Source organism: Rhineura floridana, chromosome 4 (genome assembly GCF_030035675.1).
Source record: "Rhineura floridana isolate rRhiFlo1 chromosome 4, rRhiFlo1.hap2, whole genome shotgun sequence".
In the NCBI taxonomy this organism is placed as follows: domain Eukaryota; kingdom Metazoa; phylum Chordata; class Lepidosauria; order Squamata; family Rhineuridae; genus Rhineura; species Rhineura floridana.
The window spans coordinates 86,741,619-86,753,044 of NC_084483.1; the positions used below are offsets into that span (position 1 = coordinate 86,741,619).

Genomic DNA, 11,426 nt, shown 5'->3' on the forward strand with positions numbered 1-11,426 from the left:
AATGAGCCATTGTAGAAACAGCAAATGATCATCAGCTAAACAATTCAACAAAAGATGGCCACTTAACAGCCAGCACAGCGACATGACAATTACTCATTAACTTTCAGAGACCTGCAACAAATGTGAGTAAATTAGGATTCTAAAGGCATTCAGGCTAACAAATCTTCATGTCCGAAAGCATCCTAAATACAGGGCATACTGAAGTGTAAATTACTGCAGTTGATTTACAGCACATGGTTGTAAATCAGCTGCACATGGTTTTCTTCATTACCTCACACACTGAAGCCATAATCCAGGAGCATATGATGTATATGATCTATGCTAGTTGTCCTAGTTCACAGGCAGAATGACTTTGAAGAAAGCAAATTCTGCAAAGCATCATGGGCTTTTGAAGGTGGCTACGACAGGCTTCAGAAGGAAAGCCACTCCTTAACATGGCCTCTTCTCTTGGCAAGCTTCCTAAATACACTTTTGAAAGACAAGATGCAGCTCTCTTTGGCCTATTCCCTCTGCCCTAAAACCACTTCAGCAAAAGCTCCGTTCAGGCATTCACCACCTTGGATATGCACAAGGGGGTAAAGCAAACACATGCCTGCTCCTCTTGCAAAGTCTTGCTCCATGAGGTTCCTCTGTCCACATAAATGACCTGAAGCAGTTGTGCCTGTTTTAGATCCACAGAGGTATGTTTTAGGTAAGCATCATTGTAACAAAACAAAGATTTTATACCATTGGTCTATTTCTGGGGCCCAATTTAAAGTGATGGTTTTAACTTATAACCTGGTTTGGAACCAGGCTACTTAAGCTCACTCCTCCTGCAGATGCCTATGCAAAGCTTCAGATCCTCTTTGGAGGCTCTGCTTCAGGTACTCCCACCAAATGGAGGTAGGTGGCTACCAAGGAGAAAACTCTCTTGGTGGTTGTGATGTCCTTATATGTTAAAACCTGTAAATATGGTACGTGCGGGTTTATTAAGGGATATATGGCAAGTGGATTGAATGAGAGGGGGGAGAGGAAGGGTTGGAAGGCTGGAGAATGCTGGATGATGTTTGGCTGAGTGTTTGAATGGCTGAAGGTATAAATGGGAAAGTGACAGTTGAGAGGGGGTCAGTTGGTGAGAGTTGTCGGAGAGTCGTTAGTGGAGAGTTATTTGGATGGGTTGGTTGGCAGAGTTCTGAGGGAGGGTTGGATTATATTTGGCTGATATTTAGACAGTATATATATGACCAGAAACATAAAGAGTGACACTATATGAAACCATATGCTTGTTAAACATTCCTAATCTTGTTATTTCCTGGTGTTATCAAATAAATTCTTTTATTGGTTTACCAAAAGCCTGATCCTTGGCTGGGAATACACAGACAAGAAGGGAGGGCAGGGTAATTACCAAGGCTGAAGGGAAACTGTATCATATGGTGGCAGCGGTGAAGGGAGATATTGTAACAACGTCAAGTATCCAGAGCATCCCAGGATTGTATGCTTTATGGACAAAGATACAAGGGGGATGTGGACAGCAAGGGCACCCAGACGCAAAGTAACAAGCTATAGAGAGACTGAGGCAAAGTCTCTAGCAGTATTGTTTACAGGGAGTGACTGGTGCTGCTGCCTAGCAGTGGGATCTTGTGAGATCTGTGCTAGAGCGGAGTGAGAAAAAATAAAAATGACAATCCTGACTGGTGGTGTCCTGAGGTGGTGCCTAGTGAAAGGCGGTAGCCACAAGCAGGTGGGAACCTGACAGGGGGAGCCAAAGGTGGGATCGTCACAGTGGTCACATCCAGCTGTGGAATAGCTTCCTTGGAAAAGTTTGCCTAGTGCCTTCCTATGGTCTTTTCAGCACCAGGCGAAGTCACCCAGGCTTTTAAACTGAATTTTAAATTTAATCTTGGGCTCTTTGTGTGGTTTTAATCCAAGCTGTAACAGTTTCTGCTGTCTCTGTTACAAGGAAAGCTTGTCTTTTATTGCTTAGTGTTTATTTTATTGAGTGTTTGTAAGCCACCCAAGGAAATATTTATTTATGGACAGCTATAGAAATCTAATTAACAATAACACCTCCCCAATTATATTTTGAGAGATGTGCCTTGCTGTTCATGCCTCATCTGTCAGTTTTCAGGTAGGTGAAACTCTCTTTTGAAGTCTTGCAGGATTTATCTTTGGCAGCATTTTCATCCATGCTTTGTACCTCTGCCTATGTAATCACCCATTAATATTTATGGTTAGCAACTGGGCCCAAGATTTGTACATTGTGGAAATGTATATTATATTGCACTCCTGCTATGGCTTGTGTGCTCGGCTGCTTCTGAACATTCACCATCTACTTTGTAGCTGCCACAGGAGACACTATCTCTTGCAGACATAAAAACCTTCCTGTTGAGCCCAAAATCTTTTCATTGTGCAGAGTGGTAACTTTAGGACAAGCTCTGCTATAGCACTTTTCACTTGGCAGCAGAACCTGGAGCATCCCACTGCGAACCTTGTAGGTGGCAGAGCATTACTGCCGCCAGAGGGAACTTAAATAGGCCTGGCTGCACCAGTAGATTAGCGCACTGTCCGGACACACCTGTCATCACCCAAGATGGTAAGGAGCATGTTGCTGCCCCTGTTGCTGTCTTGGGTGATGGCAAGCATGTGTGCACAGCATGCTGATGCAGCACCATGGCACCGCAGGAAGTTGCACGGCCAGCCCGTGGTGGTGGTGGGTGTTGCCTCAGAGGGTGGCTGCCGCTCTGTGATCCACACTAGCATTGGGTCAGCAATCGCTCTGTGACCTGATGCTAGTGTAGATTGTGTAAGAGGAGCTATGCTCATCCAGCCACAGCAGCAGGGACCCCTCTCAGGGCCAGTGGGCCTCAGCCAGTGCCCAACCTGACCACCTGCTGGGCCCAGGCCTGCCAAGATTACCCAATGAGCTTCATGGCTGAGGAGGGATATAAACTCTAGTGTCCCACGTCCTAGTCCGATGCGTCACTTAGACCTTGCTTGGCAAAGGCAGGGTAATTGACTTCTCCCAACTGTGTCTAACTGGGTTGTCAGTACAGCACCGACAAAGTTGCCGCCTTGGGGTCCAGGGTGAAAAAGGCGGGGTATAAATGTAAAACAAACAAACACAAATAAATAAAGTCTCAGTGTTTAGAAAGGCAGTGTCCCCACCCACTTTGAGCGTCTGTCCCTCTTGGTTGAGCTCTTGGTACAGATCAGAGATTCTGAGCTGAGACAAGTGGTCTCAGATCTGGCACTGAGGACCTCTAGGTTGCTACTTCTTTTGGCCAAGATTACTTATAATGCATCACTCTCTCTGCTACTTCCAATATTACAGAACATCAGCTACGGCACTTGTAGTAAAGGAATCAAACCACTGAAGTTTGATGTTGTCATTTGGGTTCAATAATGACTGAAGTTCTGTGTCAGTTCATGCCAATAAAAGTGTATTGGCTGATCTGACACTCTGAAACCAGTTTTAGTTCACATGGGAAAAAATCACATTGCAATGCTGATTTGCATATCACTAGAATCTTTATCTTAATATTAGATTATTCATAATAATAACTAGGCCAAAGTAGAAAGCCTGCAATAGCTAACAGAAATTTGAAATGCTTGGGGAGAGAAGAGATGAAACATAAAGAAGTAAATATATTTTGTTTTATGATTGCTGGAATTAATAGAGCAATCCTAACCCCTGCCGGGCAACTGCGAGGCATGACAGAGCAGCTCTTCCTGGCTGGGTTCAAAGTGAGAAACCCTGCTATGTAGTCATCAGGCCCAGGGCAATCACGTCATAGCAGTGGGGCCAGCTCAAGACACCAGAGATGCAATTTGGAAAAGTCAATTTCAGTAAGCACTACAGACTGAGCACTATAGTCTGGAAAAGGCATTACTGTTCTCTACCTTTCTCTCCTCCAGATTATATTCAGAGTTTGCTAAAGTGGCTTAGAGTCTAAAGTAGCAGACAGGATTGCTATTTCCAGGATACTGGAAATGGTAGACTACAGAAGCCTCGACAAAGTGCCAAATAAAATCCTCTTGCCTAAGATATATATGTGTGCTGCATGTTCTGTTGAGGCTGGGTGGGGTTCAGTGAGCCTAATTCCACATCAGGTGTTTTACCATTCTGAACTGGTAAGAACATAACAGCCAGTGGCGCATCTAGTCCAACATCCTGTTTTCACAGTGGCCAACCAGTTGCCCAAGGGAAGCCCACAAGCAGGACCTGAGCACAAGCCCACTCCCCCCCCCTGCGGTTTCCAGGAACTGGTATTCAGAAGCATACTGCCTCCAACAGTGGAGGCAGAGCATAGCCATCATGGCTAGAAGCCTTTGATACCATTATCCTCCATGAATTTGTCTAATCTTTTAAAGCCATCCAAGTTGGTCATTATTGCCTCCACTGGGAGTTCCATAGCTCAACTGTGCATTGTATGAAGTACTCACTTTCATCTGTCCTGAATCTTCCAGCATTCAGCTTCATTGGATGCCCATGAGTTCTAGTGTTATGAGAGGGGGAGAAAAACTTCTCTGTCCAATTTCTCCACAACATGCATACACCTCTGTCATGTCACCTCTTACTCACCTTTTATCTACACCAGAAATCATCAAATGTTGCAACCTTTCCTCACAGGGGAGTCACTCCATCCCCTTGATCAACTTTTCTGAACCTTTTCCAGCTCTAAAATATCTCGTTCTTGTAGCTTACTTGAATCCAAAATGAAAGGGGGACTTTCATGATCCAGTTAAGCATTCCAGTAATGTGAAAAAAGTAAAAGTCCAGTCTAATTTTGGCTCAGATTCTGTTCTTGCATATAACCTCAGGGTTAAGTCCACAAAAGCTCTCCTTGTCGCACTTTTTGACAGTTCACTGAATTGCCGATTATCTCTTGATTGCCTGTACACACACATTTTCTACTTCAGATGAGATCTTTTTATTATTATTGTCAATTTGTAAATTTAAAAAGTAAGAACAAACAATCAAGTGAAATGACAGAGTAATTAAAATATAACTCCTAATAACATACAAGGTGATACATGTCACACATGTCAAAGTAACAAAAATGCTATTTTTCAATAAAAACATCCACATGTCTGCTTTCTCTGACTCTTATGAGTTAATTTGAGCATATATACTTATGAATATATACATGTTGATCCATACTGACAGCAAGCCCCAGTGGGATCAACTGTGCTATGGAATTCCCAACTTGGAATTCCATAGCACAGCCAATCCTTGCCCAAATGTGTCTTGCTGTAAGCGCAAATGTTCCTTTGCACTGACAGCTTGACATATTTCTTTTTTATTGCTATCTCAAGCCATGCTCATAAAGGAAAAAAAGTCATCTGACATCATTGTGATGTCAGATGATTGACAAGTGGTCAGCTCAGCCCACCTGTCAAAATTGCCCACGGGACATGGGGAAGGTCAGGGTCTAGCTCACAAGATGGATCCTGTTCCTTACCTCTGTGCTAGAGAGAGAAAGGGCTGAAACACTTAAGAGGAGAACTTTGGAAAATGATAGAAAGCATGATTGCAACAGGAAGGAGTCTGGAGAAAGGGGATCCAAAAGCTGAACTGACGGATGCAAGTGGATAAGCCTCAATCTGGATAGGTAAACAGTCAAGAATATGTATAGTTGGATGTGCTTATTTGCTCTTAAGGGTATACTGTAAAATTAGCTTCAGTCTAAAAACCATTTCCTCAAAAATGGTTACTTGTAAAAGCATTATTTATTTTGGAAAAGAATGGTCTGAAGCCTTGTTATACATTTAATGCCTAAGTGCCATAATGTTCTAGCCAGTATTGAGAGTAGGTTGGGCCACTAAAAGTAGAGAAGGTTAAACAGCTGTTTGGTGAGAAGTCAGGGGGGGGAAATCCACTTTGTGGCAGCTGTGAGGTTAGCAAGAATGTTGGGCTGGTTTGGAGGGATTCCTTGCTTCTCTTCCCTCTCATGGTACAGGCTACAGCCTGCATTGTCATAATACAGTTTCTCAAATTCTTAGTAGCCCCTCTTCTTGGAGAAAATCTACATGATTAGATCCTCCAGTGGAAGGTGCTATCCTAAAGGTTCCGAAGTGCCCTTTGGGAGCCATAGAAAAATAATCCATTTAAGGTGGACAACTTTTTTCCATGTATAGCTTATTGCCATCCCTGCTGCTATTAACAATCAGAATAATTTCTAAATCCTCAGGTAACACTGCAGAGCTTAAATGGTAAAAGAAAACTACAAGCCAATCATACGGAACAGCATTGTCTGTCATTTCCATGACATATTCTAGCATTAATTGCCAAAAGATCACACTCCTGGGGTATTTCCAAAAAAATGTGACAGATGTATGCTCCAGGATTGCCACATCTCTAAGTATTACTTGCCCCTGCAAGAAAGGAGAGGTATGTACATGAGTGTCTCTTCTTGGGATGAATTCCCCTTTAGGGTGTCAGGTTCAAAGATATAAAGAGTTCAAAAGGGTTGTGGGTGCTCCTTTTGGGTGTGGTTTCCTAATCAGAACGGGTGTTAATGCATCCATGGCATAGTTTGAGCAGTGGGTTTCACAGTGCATCCTGAATGATGTCTTCTACCTTTGAAGCACTTGTTTCGATTTAAGAAAATAAAATTAGTGGTGCCATGTGAATTGATTAAATTGGAACTGAGTAAGGAGTAGGGTGTTTACACACACATTCTAATGGCCTCATGCCTGCCAAACATAGGGTGGGAAATGCTCCCTCTGTTTATGCTAATGAAGCCAGTGTATACTTGCAACAATTCTGCTATCGGTGATCAATCTTGTGTTACTGGTACAGCCCACATGGTGCCCTTCAGATGTCATTGAACTACAACTCCCATCAGCCCCAGCTAGCATGGCCAATGGTCAGGGATGGCAAGGGTTTTAGTCCCACAACATCTGGAGGGCACACCACATTGGTTATCCCTTCTGTATGAAATAACTTTCCTAGGTAAAATTGAAAGCTTTTGACACAAAGTGCTAGGGCAGGGAAACTTTGGTCCTCCAGATGTTGCGGGACTATAGCTCCCATCATCCCTCGTCATTGGCCATGCTGGCTGCATCAGATGGGAATTGGAGTCCATCCAGCAACATCTAGAGGATGTTCCCCAGTCCTGTGCTAGGGGAACACCCAAAATTGCAGGCAAAGTGCTTTCCTGCCCCTGCTTGCCTTCTAAATACAGACCCTGCTATCAAATTGAATTAAGTCACCATTCTTAGGATGAAGTGTGGGCTCAGGGACATTTCACACCACACACTCCTGGTGTAGATATACCCTCAATTTCTAGCAATAACACTAGCAGGATTACTGAACTGCATTATCCTAAACCAGCGACTGTTTAAAATGGCAATAATCTGCCGGCAGTATATATTTCACAGAATGTCATCTCTTTCTTCTCCACTACTAATTGCAGAAGATAAGGGAGACATGGTTATCCTAAAAATTTGCATCTTGCACAGCAGTAATATCACTGAATGAAATTCATCCCCTTTGTTAATACAATACTCTGCCAAGAGCCACTTTGGCTCATTCTGTCTCAGTGCCATTTAAATACATTTATATGTAACAGTGGTATGCCTGAAGGGTAATTTAGCCAGGAGAACAGCACATTTGATGGACAGCCGAATTTCCAGCCATACATGAGGACTGCATATAATTTTTTAAAAATCACACTTGTGCTGATCTGAATTGATATCATCCATAGTGATATCAAGAATGGAATCCTACATGTTATGATTTAATTAAAGAGTGGACCAGGAAGTCTGTTATAATAGAAAATGTACATCTGAAAATATACATCTATCTAAACAATAATTTTAAACTGGTTGGCCACTGTGAGAACAGGATGCTGGACTAGATGGGCCATTGGCCTAATGAGGCAGGTTCTTCTTATGTTCTTCTTGTTATTGTCAATGTGCCCTCATTAGATCAAGCAAGTGCTGACTTCACATTGACTTTGAAAGAAATTCCTTAAGTGTTCCTAGGCAAGTTTTCTTCCAGATTCAACTTCTGATTCATAATCTGTGGGATAACAACCAATTAATTTCAAAATGGGGACTCTTTAGGTCCAAAGACAGGAATGTGTCAATAAAATGAAAGCAAAATATTGTCCATCCAGGTCCACTGTTATTTCTGCTAAATATTATCTGTATTCACATTCAGATGTCTCAGGCCACATGATTTTTACTACATACACCATCCATACAAAATATCCTATACATGCCAATCCACTCCGGAAATGCATGAAAACTTGCTATTATCTAGATCAAGTTCTGCAAGTTGTCTCCTCAGCACTCCTTGCACATCAGATAACTACTTCCAGATGTCTATTACAATTATAACAGTTCTTGCAACAGAAATACCACCTTGTACCAACTTTCTTTTCTCTTCCCATTTCAAAGAAGCCCTCCAAATCAGTGTGGCTTATATGCCAGCATCTTGTTGTACTTCCATTTCCTAGCGTGGTGCCTTTCAGATGTTTCAGAAGGCATCAGATTGGGGAAGGCTGTCCTTACTGATCACCTCCCCTCAAAAACAGCAGACATCTGGCCCTAGGCTCTTTACATGGATTGAAGTATAAGTGTCCTTTCCACACCAGTCTGCCTAGGTCCCCTCATGGGACTGCAGTGGGTCAAATGAACAACCTCCCAGAGCTTTGTGTGACGCAGTTCCACAGAATCACATACAGTGCCCATATTTACTTAGCCTTAACAGCTGAGCAAGACCTGCAGAAACAAAATCTAAAACAGCAACATCATATTACTACTATCAGAGAAACAGACAGCACCCCTAAGAATTCCACCATCCAATCATGATGCTGCACACGGATATCCTCTCTCATTGGCTGAGCCAGTCAATGGATGGTGACTACTACCAAGTACGCGCGTGCACACACACACGTACGTATGTCAAACAAAGAGATCACGGGACCTCCATCTGCATACAAGCTGCCATGGTGCTGTGGGAAGGAAGCATGCATGGAGAATCCAGAGATTTCCCAGGAAAAGGTTCAGAGTCTTACTACAGTACCATGGAAACGATGCCTTCATGCAGACAAGTCTCATAACATTGCAAACAGTGTGATTTTATTACTGTCTCCAAGGGGAAACCAGTATTTTGCAGAGGGGGCCACCTGCCCAAGAACAGAAGCTGCAAACCACAAACTGACAGCAGACATCCTTAGCAATACTTTTAGATTTAAAAAAGGATGACACATTGTGGTTGGCACCCAGGCACCCTGGTTCGGAAAAAACACCACCTAACTAAACAAGATCAGATATAGGTTCATGATAAGACCTTTATAGCATCCAAGGGGCTAAGCCCATTAAATGCTTCTTTCCGTCTCCTCAGACTCATATAAATCAGTATTGAAGTGAAGGGGCTCTATGTGGCAAGGCAAACTTCACAAACATGATATACTGAGCTACTGTTTTCCAGAGAAGAAGGCTGAGAAGAGACATGTGCATGTAAGCAAGCACATATAACACCTGAAGCTGTGCTGTTCAACAGCCAGAGTGACTGACACATGTACCAGTACTGTAATTCAGACAACTGTTTGGCTCATCGCACCCCAGGATGCCTTTAATTTTTCCCATCCTCCCATCCCCACTTTCACTTCATTTGGCTCCTTAGCGAGCAGATTCTGGCACTGTCCGAGGGCACCTTGTTCTCCACCTCTTCCACTTCATGCAGCCCAACTGCCGAGTTCATCATCACACCAGCATTAACCACAAAGGGATCCAAGCTACCTTTCAACTGCTGGGATGTCCCCTTTCCCTTGCTAGTTCTCATGTGGCCATAGGCAGAATGTAATGGCACAGTGTTGTGGCAGCGAATCTGCTTGTTTCCAGAAATGGAAAGAGCCAGTGTGAGTAACAAGGGTGGTGGTTCCATTGCAAGTACAGACATATTGCTCAAACAGTCAGTTTCACTTAACAGCATCAGCTGCTGACAGTTATGACAACATCACAGAGGAACGGGATCACCAGCCTGAGTGATCCTGCAGGGCCTCTGTGAAAGATGCATGACAAAGGAGCAGGTGATGCAAGTTTTCCTTATCACTGCATTTTCATGCTGGATACATCTGAACCTGTTACATTATCGTCCATCATGTACTCTGCAAAGGCACAGTGGGGCTGCTAGAAAAAGCTGGCACTGCCAAGGCCCAGCTGACTTCCCACAGTTGCTTCAGGCCTTACTTGTGGTCTGCATGGTTTTAGGCGAGGGGAAACAGCTCTCTGTGCAGTTTAAATAGCTGCCCGGTTACCTGGGGGAAGATAGGAGAAACACTGAAGTGGTGAGCAATAAATAGTTTCTATGACTGGATGCTCAATAGGGTTTGGTATGTGTTAAGTGCAATGTCTCCTAGGTGCTCTTCCGTTCTGCATGCATCAGCCCAACTCACCACTCTCCCAGTGGCAGTGTCTACATCTGGAAAGTCACCTGTCACAGAAGGTCATTTAGTAATCAAGGCAACACTCACCCTTCCAAAGCAGGGAGTTCTGTTGGAACTCTGCAGTTTTGATTTGTCTAGCTCCATACATCATGCCAAGGAACCAAATTTCACTGGAGCACAGGAATCTGCCTTATACCAAGTCAGACTTTGGTCCATCTACCTTAGTATGACCTACACCGGCAGTGGCTCTCCAAGGTTTCAGACAAGAGACTTTCCTGCGGATGCCAGGATCTTCTGCATGAAATGCATGTGTTCTACCACTGAGCTATGGGTCTTTCATCATAAGGCCAACAGAGGCAACAGGTGATGCCCGGTATTCACCAACAAAAGGTGGCTGTTCTCCCTGCGGCCTTCATTAATATATGATGGGAGCTTTTCTGCATTTGCGAGCTTGTGGTCAACAGGACCATCCTTCCTGCATATTGCATATCTACCCTTTGTCATCTCTGTGGGATTATTCTGTCATCTACTGAGTAAGAGATGCTTGCTAAACCAATACAGCGTCTCCTCATATGGTGATGAGTGTTTGAGCAACTCTGCACACTCATCTTCTGCTGTAGCTGTGGGCAAAGAAAGAAGAGGTGGGGTGAGTTTGTCATTGGCTCCAGTTGTTTAAACTCAACTTATGCCTCTCATTTTTCAGGCCCAGTGTTATGTCATTGCCAGGGAAGGTGCTGACCCCTGAGTGAGGACATGATTCTGACTGAGGGATGTTGCTCCCCTGCCACACAACCAAGATTGCCTGATTTTCTTCCTTACTCTAGCCAAGTTTTTTGCTGCAAGGATTACCATGCTACAGTAATCTGTCTCTGCTGGTGTAGCATTATGCTCTGCTGATTTAAGGAGTTTAGCAATGATCCTATTCTGCCCAGTGGGCACAGGTGGATGTACATCAATTAGCCTCACTTAGAAGCAAACAAAACAAAGCCACTCAGCCATTCTCTGAGATTTGTAAAGCTGTTAGAAGGGTCTCAAATAAAATTACAG

General features: G+C 43.6%; 1 long non-coding RNA gene across 1 annotated transcript; it reads left to right on the top strand.

Annotated features, from left to right (window-relative positions):
* The first annotated feature begins 5,403 nt into the window (after nucleotides 1–5,403).
* LOC133383250 (uncharacterized) lies at nucleotides 5,404–11,426 on the top strand. Its single transcript, XR_009762222.1, has 3 exons — nucleotides 5,404–5,591; nucleotides 6,171–6,370; nucleotides 11,083–11,426. It is a non-coding gene; the product is annotated as an uncharacterized LOC133383250 (long non-coding RNA).